Genomic DNA, 11749 nt, shown 5'->3' on the forward strand with positions numbered 1-11749 from the left:
TGTTGACGATATTGTTTTTGGCTGCTGCTGCTGCTGCTGGTGCTGGTCGAGGACGTCAGCGTGTCTGCGTTGGGGGGTCCTTACTGGGGCGGAACGGAGCAGGTGGTTGTGGAAAGTGGTAGGCGGTTGGATGTGGAGTCTCCAGTGTGTGAGAGGGAGGGCGAGAACCGGCTGACGGCGCTGGCCCAGGACCGGTTGTGCAGTGGCGTCTCCCGCTCACTGGCAGTGTCAGCTACCGACCTCGGCGTCATGGGAGGGCATCACAGACAGCAGCGGCGTTCAAGCTGCGCGGGGACGAAGACAAAGAGAGAAAACGACACATTAATACTGTTTGTGTTCAGTGAGCTGTGAGGAAGCCACTTAGAAAGGGCTAAAAATCTGAGAAAAACATGTCGGAGAGAGAAAGACGTCACTACAAAAATGTTTGTGTCTGATGTTCACTCCAAACAGGATAAACAACAGGGAAAGTGCATGATGGGCAATGAAAGAAAGAGGGGAAAACTAGATAATCTGCACTTTGGTAAACAAGCCTTTTGATGAAACATCCTTTGTTTGAGCAAGGTGGAATCAGCACAGGAACAGGAAAAAAGTGGAGAGAATCACTTATAGGGATACAGTTTTAATCAAAGGTTTATCATCTTGGACATGAATGTTTTAGTAATGCTGGGCTTTCATATTTCACAATTTCTGAGAACTTTTTCTGGAGCTGAATTATTTCACAACCTCTAAGATTATGAGAAAAAGAAACAAACTCAATAATTTAGTGAACAAGTTTTAATTTATTTTAGATTTCATGAAATAAACACAGGGTGAAAATAATATATACGAGGTCAAGAACATTTATACACCCACTTAGATGTCCTAACCAGCCTCGGTGGATTCTCTGTGCCAACACATAAAGGGAAATCGTTCGACTGACCGATGCACGGCGACATGTGAAAATCTGGGGAGCTTAGATAAGTCAGGGATATCTTGGAGTCATTTCTAAAGGACTGCATGTTCCAAGATCATCTGTTCAATCCACTGTTTCTTCTCAGGAAGTGCAGCTACTGTGCCAAGGTCTGAAAAACTATCCAAACTTTCACCCTCGCTGCTCTGGTTGGTCCGAACAGACCTGCCATGAACTGGAAACGGCTCAAACATCAGCGTTACCGCCTGCTGTCCAGATCCCCAGTGGCTAAAATACGGACACCTCGACTAAAGTTTGAAACTGGCCGAGTGCACAGTGAAAAATGAACCACAGTGAAACAGTGAAACCTCTGAACCAAAGTTTTATTTGGTTGCATCATCTTATATTAACTATATAACTTGTAGCCAGACCGAGCTAAACCCACAAAGTCAGCACCGCAAACAGAACGTATCGAACAAGATTACCAAACCAGACACGCTGCCTACCAGCGTCAAATCAGCTGTTTATGTCGATGACGGGTCGTTTAAACACACAACAGGTTTCTGGATTTGTCGACCGTAAACAGACTAAGTTCAGCACTAAAGGCCAGACCCTTTTCTAAAGTCAAGTCTTCATTTATAGTCAGCAGGAGAGCTGGGAAAGCTGTCACTGTGAATCTGCCAAGGCTAAACTTAAAAACTATCACCACAAAGTCCCAAAACAAGCAGACTGATGAAAGCTTACACAAAGAAAATTAAGTCCAGCCATGGGAAGGACGGGAAAACTTTTTATTTGCTTTTTTGCACATGGAGAACCTGGAACGGTCCATGCTAGTGTTTTCTCTAACATGCAGTCCGGTCTTAATGTTTGCCGTGGCCACACACCTGACAGTCAGACGGTAGGTCCACCTGCTTTAAGTTGTTACTGGAATGGGACAAAAACTTTACGAGGTTAACGTTTGTTCAGAGAGACGTGAAACTAGCGCCGGAGACCACAAACTCATCAGGAAAGTGTTACCGAGGCCGCAGATCAAGTGAGCCGAGGGCCACAGACTAGAGGAGTCGCCCCCTGTGGGCCAAAAGAAAGAACGCAGGTTTATGGCACTATCAGGCCTAGATGTTGATTGTCCCCATTCATCTGTAATTTAAACAGGGACTTACTACTTGCTCCTATGGTTACTAGAGAGAGTAATTATTACTCTACTGACCTCTAGATGCTTCTCGCAGGCTCTGCTAGGCTAATATTTCAAGCATTCCCGTAGGAAGGCTACAGAGTACCTATAACCATGTTGGGGAAACAAAGTCAGCCATTTTTACTGCCCACAAGTCATGGCAAAACTCTCTGGAGCAGATCTGATCATTTTGTAACTCCCCATCCAAAGATGGGAGGTTCCAAGCTTAATTAGCGACGTGATATTTTGCGTCTCCTTTCCTGTAATGTCCGAGCCAGGACTGTCAGGTCTGTTGGCGCTCATCTTAGCATCGCACCGGCTCCGTCGGGTCCGGTCTAATCAGGCCCTGGCAGGCGACAGCGTTTGCTGACAACACCAGAAGTTAAAAATAAAGGAAGTCCGGTTGACAACTCGAGACGCCACGCTCGAAATTATGATGAATCAGAGTGCCACTTAATCAGGACACGCCGTTCCAGGCCAATCACATGTAAATGCGATAAATTGAAGACGTCCACGGCAACTACAAAAGACAAAAAAAAGTCTCCAAACTCCAAACCCCATTAAAAAGACATTAAGCGCCTTTCATAGATTCGGGCAAAGACAACTTCACAGGATAATTACCCTGTAATCATGTAATAAGAGAGACTCAGTGATGAGATCTCCTGACAGCTATCATCCACACAATGGATCGGAGAGAGTGAGGTAAAAACAGACGGGAGAGAGAGGAAGATAGGTGTGAATAAATACAGAAGAGTGCAATAATAAAAGGAGGACAAAAGGAAAAAAGCAGGTAAATGGGAGGAGAGAGAGGAGAGAGAGTGGCGAAGGCGCGCAGAGATAAGGGGAAAAAGAAAGAAGGGAGAGTCTGAAAACTTCCAAGCTAATGAAAGAGAACAGGCACAAAGCAGAAGACGTTTTAACTAGGCCATGGCCTGGCAGACAGAAAGAGAGAGACGACGGCGAAAGAATGGAGGAGAAGAAGAGCGAGAAAAGAACGCAGATAAACATAAAGGAAGAGGAAGAGGAGAGGAAAGGGACAACAGAGTGTTTCAGGAGGAAGAAAAAGGGAGACGGGGAAAGATAAGCAGAGGAACAGAGAGTAAGAGGCACAATCGAAAGCAGATGAAGAGAACGAGAGAGATGAGAGGACGACCAAAACATTTCCATTTGACAGTAAAATTTTAACGGATAATAAAATGAGGTTTTGGTGCACTTTCTATCAGGAAAGTTGAAGCTTTGAAAAGGTGCCCCAATCAGTTGGGGGAAAAACACATTTGCCAGGGAAAAAAATGGGTACTTCAACACTTAATTAGTATTGGGCAAGCTGTTATTTGTCCCATGTGTCACTTAATGCTGGACATATTTCATGCTCTCGCAGCCTTGATCAGCTTCTCATCGCCTGCACGGGAGACACATTTTATAGCTGCAGAGTATCCAGAGCCCGTTTGAATTGTTGCACTGTGCAATGAGACTGAACTAATCCTATGTTATTATAAATCTCATGCATTTACATTGCTGCTTATTGCACGCTTCGGCTAATGGCGTTTCCTCAAACAACGAGCATAAAAACACCGACAATCAATTCATAAAAAACGACTCGACGGCGAACCCAAACGTGTCCGATGCGCTCGCCTCGAGGAGTTCAAAATTTCAGTCCCAAACCTCGCTTGAAAGAACCGAGCGCACCGCGGGGCGAATAGATGCAATCCAGAGTCCACCTCCTCTCTCCGGCTGCCTCTGATACCTGCTGCAGCACAGCATGACCCGACCCCGCGCAACCTGATTAGACTGAATATGGTTTTGGAGCCAGCCCAACTCAGGTCCCTGGGTCAGGTCTCGGTTACTGGGTAACCAGAGCGGCCTGTGAGGACCTGTAGCCTGCAGCGCCCGAGAACCGAGAGTTCACAAGTTTAAAAAGTTTCACTTGGAAACTATTTAAAAATGACTCTGATAGGAGTAAAGGGCAGGCCGTTCTGCTTCTCCCGATTTAAATCTGTGTCGGTGAAGTCTGTGTGAGGACTTCTAATATGGTCATCTTAGCCACAGAAGCCCCACCCACCGTTTAAGAGGGGCGACCAATCAGAAGAATATTAGCTTAATGGACCAAAGCGTGTACCAGGTCCCAGCGTAAGAGACGTGGCTCAGTCTGAGACTGAAAACACAGAGCTGGAAACGAGCCGAACGCCACATCACCGTTTACTTCCTGCTTCGCCGCGACGCTTCTCTACCAGCCATCTCCGCCCACACATCCACAGTGTTTACTCTGTGAAAAGAAACCCACACAGGCACGAGGAGCCTCAGCCGGGACTCAAACCCAGGACCTTCACGCCGTGCGGCACCAATGACGACTGAACCACCGACCCTGCAGCTGACGGGAAGATGCAGTGAAGGATGTAAAAACATAACCATACAAAAGTTTGGCGTGGGGCATGGAAGAGACTCAGGGGTCAAACACGCTGAAGTGTCTGGTTCAGGCATCGTGGACGTATCTGAGCGTTTCACAGGATCCCAAACTGCAACGTGAGTTTAATGAGGCTGAGAAACGTTTTCTAAAGACATCTCGTGCCGTTCGTCATCTGTTTGTTAATGAAATGCTCATTAAATGAGAAAAATAATCCAACAACCTGTTGTCTGGCTAATTTTAAACCGAGCGTGGCAGCGGTTGTTTTTCACCTGTTTCCAGCTTTTATAAAATCTTGGCTCCGCTTCAGGAGACACATTTATTCACGCTCAACGGGAAAAATTTGGAATATTTGCATCGTGCATCGTTTTACTGACCCAGCCAGCTCGCCCCTGCTTTAAAGGCGAGTTGCAGTTACATGTTATTTGATAATGAGGCTTGATTAACCCTTTAAGACCGACCATAGCACCAACTCCGCCAGAGCTTATATTATATGTTTACATGCTGTGGAGCCATTTTTGGGAGCATTTCAAGTTGCTATACATCAATACAACCATTACAGCCTAAATGTTAATAATATGTCTGCATTAAGTGCATAGTAATTACATAAATTGCAAAAAAGTGCAATAAACTACAAAAAAATTGAAAATCGTTTTTGTTTTTTTAACATATATTTCTAGTTAGAGAAATTTAAGAGGCTTATCCCTCAAAACTGTAAATACAAAAAAGTTGCACAAAATAGTTTCCCACCACAGGAAATTTATTTTGAGTGTCTTCATAGTTTTATTTTTGAAATACACCAACTTTTATACACTGCAGGAAAAACGAAAATAAATATTATAATGCAAATTTGCAAAAAAGCAGCATATGCATCAAAATAAACTATTTCCAGCAGTGCAATATGAGTCCTAAGCATCCCAGAAACCACACAGAAAGTCATAAAGTCAAACATAACTTTTAAAAACACCAGTATAGGCTCATGAGGCCCTGATGGTAAAAAAAAACTACATTTCTGCAAAATGACGTCACTTCCGGTTTCGGGCAGGTCATGGCAGACATGCGATAGTTCGCGCTGATGGACGTAGGAAGTGTTGCAAACAGCTGATCGGATCATCAAAGCGTGTTTCTGGAATATTATGTTTTTGTTGCTGCAAGTGCTTTTTATGCAGTTTTTGCAAAGTTATATGTGGAAGGAAACTGTGACCGAGGACAAGCTGATGGCATAAGATGTAAGTACAACTCCTCCGGTTTCATATGCAAAAAAATTATTGCGCTAGCTTACGTGGTTGCAGAGCTACCGGGATTTAAAAATAGTTATGCAAAACGGAGCGTGCTGCTCTGACCGGCTTTAAAGGGTTAAACACGTTGTGTCCATTAAATTAAGATTTTATAGTTTAACGCAGAAATACATCCAGTAACCTTCACAGAGAGGCTGCAGAAACGCTCTGTTGCTCTTTACACCCACACAAGCTGCAACGCTCCAATCTGAGCCACACCCACATTTCCAGACACGGAGGATAACCCGCTGCAGCATCGTCCACCCTAACCTGTGAGAGGAAGCAGCTGATCACAGCTTTTAGAGATGCCCAGGTGCGTTTACGCTAAAACGGGAGTTAAGCTGCTCTTAAAAGGCACTCCAGGAAACGGTGCACTAATAACCCAATAAAGCAATCAATACGCAGCCCTAATACGGGCCAAATTCTAGCAAATACTTCAATCTCCTTTCAGATCCTCTCTCCTTGTGCGTTTGCTTAAAATACTTGGCCAGAGACCCAGCTGCTGCCAGAGGTGAAGTGGGAAAAGAGGGAGGGAGCCGGTAAAGGAGATAAAACAAAAAGAAGAGTGTGGGAGGAGTTGGAGAGAACAGAGCAGGGAGTGCATGTATAGGAAGACGAGTGTGTAGGAGCCAAAAACACAAAAGAAGGGAAGAAAGCGTGAGTGCTCAGCAGTAAAGAGGTTGAGAGAAAGGACACGAGAGTGTGGGAGGAGAGAGAAATGAGACGGATGGAAGGAGAGAAAAGGGGCGACAGAGAGGGAAAACAGAGCTGGAGAAAACAGATTGGACGAGGGAAAGTAAGAAGCGTAGAGGCAGACGGAGCTGCAGGCCCGAGCTTTTCATCCGAGCAGCGATGGCAGCCTCGCTTCCCGTCGACGAGGAAGAGCGCTGCGGCTGCCAGCTCGCAAAAAAGAAAAAAGAAAAGTAAAAAAAAAGAGCTCAGCAGTGTCATGTTTTGCTGCATCACTGGGTCGGCCTCGAGGACTCCGGGCCAACTTCTGACGAGGGGAGTCATATGCCGCTTGGCTGCGTCCCATTTTATTGGGCTGAGCTCGCCTCCGTGCATGCTTGTAATTACTCGTACAGTATTTGTGTGCAGGGGATTGTTTGGAGCACGGCAGTGCTTCGTAATTATTGAGGAAATAATAAAACTGCAGCAGTGACAACAGTGATTTGCAAATTGCAGGAAGCGGCAAATTGTCCTTTTGAGAGGCAGGTGAGTTTTTCCTCAATCAAAAACAAGCAAACCTTTGTTCCCTCCTTTAATTGGTGCAGATTAGAGTATCAATTTTAGACGGAGGCAACAAAGTCTCCCAGGATTCCCAGCGTTTAAACACCACGACACACAACTCTCCTCTGAAAGTGACACCCAAGTAACTCGATCGGTGGGGTGAAGCAGGGTTCGGGGGAAAAAAGATCTGATTTTCACCTCCGTCAAGGGCAAACCGTCAGTCTAACTGCAAACTGTATCCATCCATCTAACTGACTGCGTCGCAGCTCGCAGGTCGAGGCGGCGAAGGGCGTGCTGGAGAGAAAAGGGTGTCGAGGAAGCCATAAAACAAGTCGGCGAGGAAAGAGAAGATAATGAGGAGATATCTTGGGAAATGAAATGACAAATTAGGAGGACGAAAGGCAGATTGGAAGGAGCCCAGTGTGCTAATAGGAGGGGTTAAAGACGTTTTACTGGAACAAGGGCAAACTGGAGGGGGCGAGGGCTCGTGGGGAGGGAGGCGATGTACATTTTGGCACAGAGGAAGCTCAGCTGCAAACAAACTGAACCGGCAGGCGTCTTGTCATCAGCGGGGATCTAAACTACTGTAGGGCTGGCCTGGCAGCCTGTAATTCATAATGAGACCAAAACAGACTTCGGGGACTCGCTCAGATGACTTTTTCTTCCCCCAAAGCAGCAAAGAAGCCGTTTTAAACACGTGAGCCGACATGAGGATGAGGCGCGGAGACGTCTCCAAGTACAGCTCCACTTCACAAACCAAAGATCAACCTCTAATGTTTTCGCACGATCTGATATCCTCGTGTTGGTGTTGTTCCCAGATCGTCTACTAGGTTGTTCCAGGATCAACATTGCAAGTGACCAATCAGGATGTTGTGATGTCATACTTTTGCAACTTCGGGAAAAACCGGCGTAAAACCAAAAACTGTACTTAAGCTGCGAAAAACCGCCTTTGTCCGCCGATCAACGGACCCTGACCCTTTAATAAACGCTAAGCAGAATTGATATTGTTCTTGCAACATTGGAATTTCATAAATGCACGAATGGGTTGGTGCGCAAAAGAATGACGTCACAACAATGTGATTGGTCACTTGCAATGTTGAACCTGGAACAACATTTTCATGATGATCTGGGAACAACACCAACACGACGATATCAGATCATCCAATGTTTTCAGTTTAGTTGATAAAATCTCTGAGTTTTTAGACAAAAATATATAAAACTTTTCAAAACGACCTCCAGAAACAAAAAGGCTCATTTCTAATGAGACGACAGCATAAAAACACCCAAAAGTTCAGGAGGTGAAACCTGCTGCAGTATATTAAAAACTATAATCTGCTACAGTAATCATGATGGCAGTGTGATTGATGAACGAGGAGGCCGGGGTGGATGGATGGTCTCCAAAACATCAAACAAAGTGTGACTCGTGTGCTTCAAAACGAAGCAAAGTGGGAAATGTAAATAACACAGTCTGTGCGGTCATACTTCCTGTTCTGTGACCCACAGCGTGCGGCAGCTCGGGTTAGCTGGAGCACGTGCAGAATACACAACGTTCATGTTTCCTGCAAACTGCGTCTATCGTTCAGCATTACTGAGGCCCTCACAGATGTGACCCTCACACTAACATGAACTGTTATAGGCTGAATCAGGTGTTTTATTTGTAATAAGAATCTATGAGAGTCTTTTGGACCCTGTGGGAGTTTTCAGGGTTTTATGATGTAAAGTTACTGTTAGTTTCTCTTTACTGGTTTTATTTTGTTTGGAAAGCTGTTGATGGAATAAAACCATCATCAGTAAGTAAGTAAGTAAGTAAAATTTATTTATATAGCGCTTTTCACAGATAAAAAGTGCTTTACAACACAGGAAATGGGAATATAAAAACAATATAACAGTAAATAAAACAATGTAAAACAATAAAACTATAAAAACAGCATAAGAAGAAATTAATCAAATGCTTTTCTAAATAAAAATGTCTTCAGCTGTTTCTTAAAAGAATCAATGGAGTCCGTGCAGCGAAGAGACAGACACAACCGTGGTGCCGCCGTCTGAAAGGCCCGATCACCACGAGTTTTAAAACGAGTGCGCGGTACCACCAGCAGTCTCTGATCTAATGACCTTAAAGCCCGAGAAGATGTATGTGGTTTCAGCAGGTCAGATAAATATTGAGGAGCCTGACCATGTAGGGCCCTAAAGGTTAGAACTAAGATTTTAAAATGAAACCTAAAATTTACAGGCAACCAGTGAAGGGAGGCCAAGACTGGAGTGATATGCGATCTTTTGGTGGCTGTTAAGAGACGTGCTGCAGCATTCTGCACAGTCTGAAGACGATTTAAGGCTGATTTGTTAAAACAAGTAAAAAGCCGTTACAATAGTCTAAACGAGAAGAAATAAAAGCATGAATAATCATCTCAAGTTCAAGCTTTGATACCATCAGGAGAAAACGAATCAGAGGAAACACCTCATGTGAAGTTGTCTGATACCGGTTTGCTCCTGCGCGTAGGTTTCTCCCTCTGGTTGTTGATTAATGCGACCATGTCCAGGTCAGCGGGACGGCGGCAGGACAAGCACAACACTTCCAGTTGTTGGTTAAGTGCGATTGTTAGAATGAGGAAAAGCTCTGATATGTAGCGTAAGAGCTGGTTGCACAGTGGTCAGAGCAATCAGCTTAATTAGGCCACTGTTAGCACTGATGCCGACTGATCAGGACATGCCAGCAGATCTGAAACACCTGACATGCTAATGGTCCCTTTGGGAAGACGCTGCAGCCGGCGCTCTCGCTGTGTTCCCAGGTACGGCGACTAACAGGCAGGCGAGGAACATGCAAATGAGGCGGCTGGAAGAACCACCGGGGACTGAAAGTTTGGAGCTTTAAAGGCGGCGGCGGCGCTCAGAAACTAAAAGCGTCCTGGTTTCAGAGTCCCCGTGACCCTCCTCCCTCAGGCACACAGTCATCATGCAGCACAAAAACCGCCAGCTCTGTGTGTGTGTGTTTTAACATAAGTGTGTGTGGACGCTAAATGATTGATCAAAGGATGGCTTTGTGTGGGCACCTCGTGGTGCTAATGCATCATTAACACAGCTGGTAGTATGACCCAGCTCTTCTGAGAGCTGCCAGGCTATTTCCAGCAGCTTTCTCTTAAGCTTATAGAGATCCAAATCTCACTCGTGTTATATAAGAGTTCTGCGAAACATACTAAAAGGACGTCATGACTAGTTTTACCTCAGGTTATTTTAGCTGGCCCCTTTACAGGAGAGGCAATAAAAGATGTTTCGCCGCTACCTGCAGTCTGCAGGAATTACTGACATGATGAAATTACAGACGGAAAACAGCACTCCCGCCTGAAGGATAATCTGTCCTAACAGGGCTGCGAGTACGTCTGGGTGACACTAACAAAATCAAACACAATCACAGTTTTATCAGGTTCCGCCATACTGACAACGCCGACGGACGGGCGGGCGGAGGGATGGCGGTGAAGCTCAACTGTAATGGCCTGTTTGCACAGGATCTGTCAGCATGCAATGCATTCTGGTACTGTGGCGTTTGGAGAGACCGCACATCCTTATTTGCTTCATTTGAAATCCACTTCGTGTAAATGCGAGCGTGCGGTGCAACGTTACGGGTAAAAATGTATACTGCAGACGTTCTACCTCTAAAATACAAAGACTGTGACTCACCTATCGAGCGTCCAGTGCTGGAAGCGAACACGAACAGGTCACTTTGTTAAATCCTGAACTTTAAAGCTCAGAATTCAAAGTCACTAATTTTGTGTTTTCAGACCATAAAGACGTGTAAAGCTGATCAAACACTGTTAGCTCACAGGTTTCCTCACCTCAAGCCTATTAACCAGTGTCCTCGATCCAAACCCAGTTCACTGCGCTCTGGTTTGGTTTGGTTTGTGTAACCTACAGAAAGGCTTAGTTAGTTGGTGATAAAACCAAAAATCCCCGGCTCAAAGTGGGCCAGAGCGGCGCCGGAGTCAACCCGCTGAGCTCGCAGCGCCTCTCAAATGAGCGTTTATTTTTGCTTTGTTACTTCAGGACAAAGGTCAAAGTGCGTTATTTATAAAGGTTAGAGTACACGTCTGTGCTTTAATGTCGTTTCCAATAAGCTGAACATTCAGAACATCAGCTGCTCGACTCAAACAAAGTGCTGACAAGTTGATGAACCTCTACTTACATCAATATGAATGCCTTTGATTGTTCAGGACATCAGCCCAAAGAAGAGCCATGCCCACGCACAGCTCCGGATTAACTTTTAAACTTAGTCTGCAGATGTATGTGAACTTTTATCCTGTCAAATCCATTTAAAGTTTGTCCAGCATGTCTCTAGTAAAAGACTCATGGATCAAAAAGTTTAACGGTACAAATCGGACCAATCGCATGACCTCATCAAACTGATTAATACAGTAAAATTAAGTGAAAATGGCGGATCTGATTCGAGCGTTGTGCCTCAGACTCAAAGGCTGTTTAAAAACCTGCAGGGGCAGAAAAGCAGCACTGAGCGCATTTTATTTTGAAAAGGTCCGCGTTGAGAAGCGCAGCCCAAGGCCAAAAGGCCCGTTAAGCATTAGCGTTAAATGGAAGTGGAGACTTAATGACTGATGGATCTTATGAGGCAATTTGATGCGCTGATGAGAACAAAGCCGTCTTTTCATTGGCAGAGAACCTTGAGTGCGGTTTGGGTTTCGGGTGATTGGCTGGGTGATTGGAACGGCGCTCTCGGTCACGCGACCGCGATGTGCGCGGAGCCGGCCAAACTCTCGTATCGTTGAGCGTCTCAAGGT

At 45.2% G+C, this 11749-nt stretch overlaps 1 protein-coding gene across 1 annotated transcript in view; it reads right to left on the minus strand.

Moving 5' to 3' along the window:
* Positions 1-23: 23 nt before the first annotated feature.
* Positions 24-11749, minus strand: part of LOC146492542 (zinc fingers and homeoboxes protein 2-like) — a 144432-nt gene continuing 132706 nt past the window's right edge. Inside the window, exon 5 of the mRNA XM_085149190.1 lies at positions 24-284. The gene's annotated coding sequence lies outside the window, so the exon portion shown is untranslated. The remainder of the gene's footprint in view (positions 285-11749) is intronic.

Source organism: Neolamprologus multifasciatus, chromosome 22 (genome assembly GCF_963576455.1).
Source record: "Neolamprologus multifasciatus chromosome 22, fNeoMul1.2, whole genome shotgun sequence".
Classification (NCBI taxonomy): Eukaryota; Metazoa; Chordata; class Actinopteri; order Cichliformes; family Cichlidae; genus Neolamprologus; species Neolamprologus multifasciatus.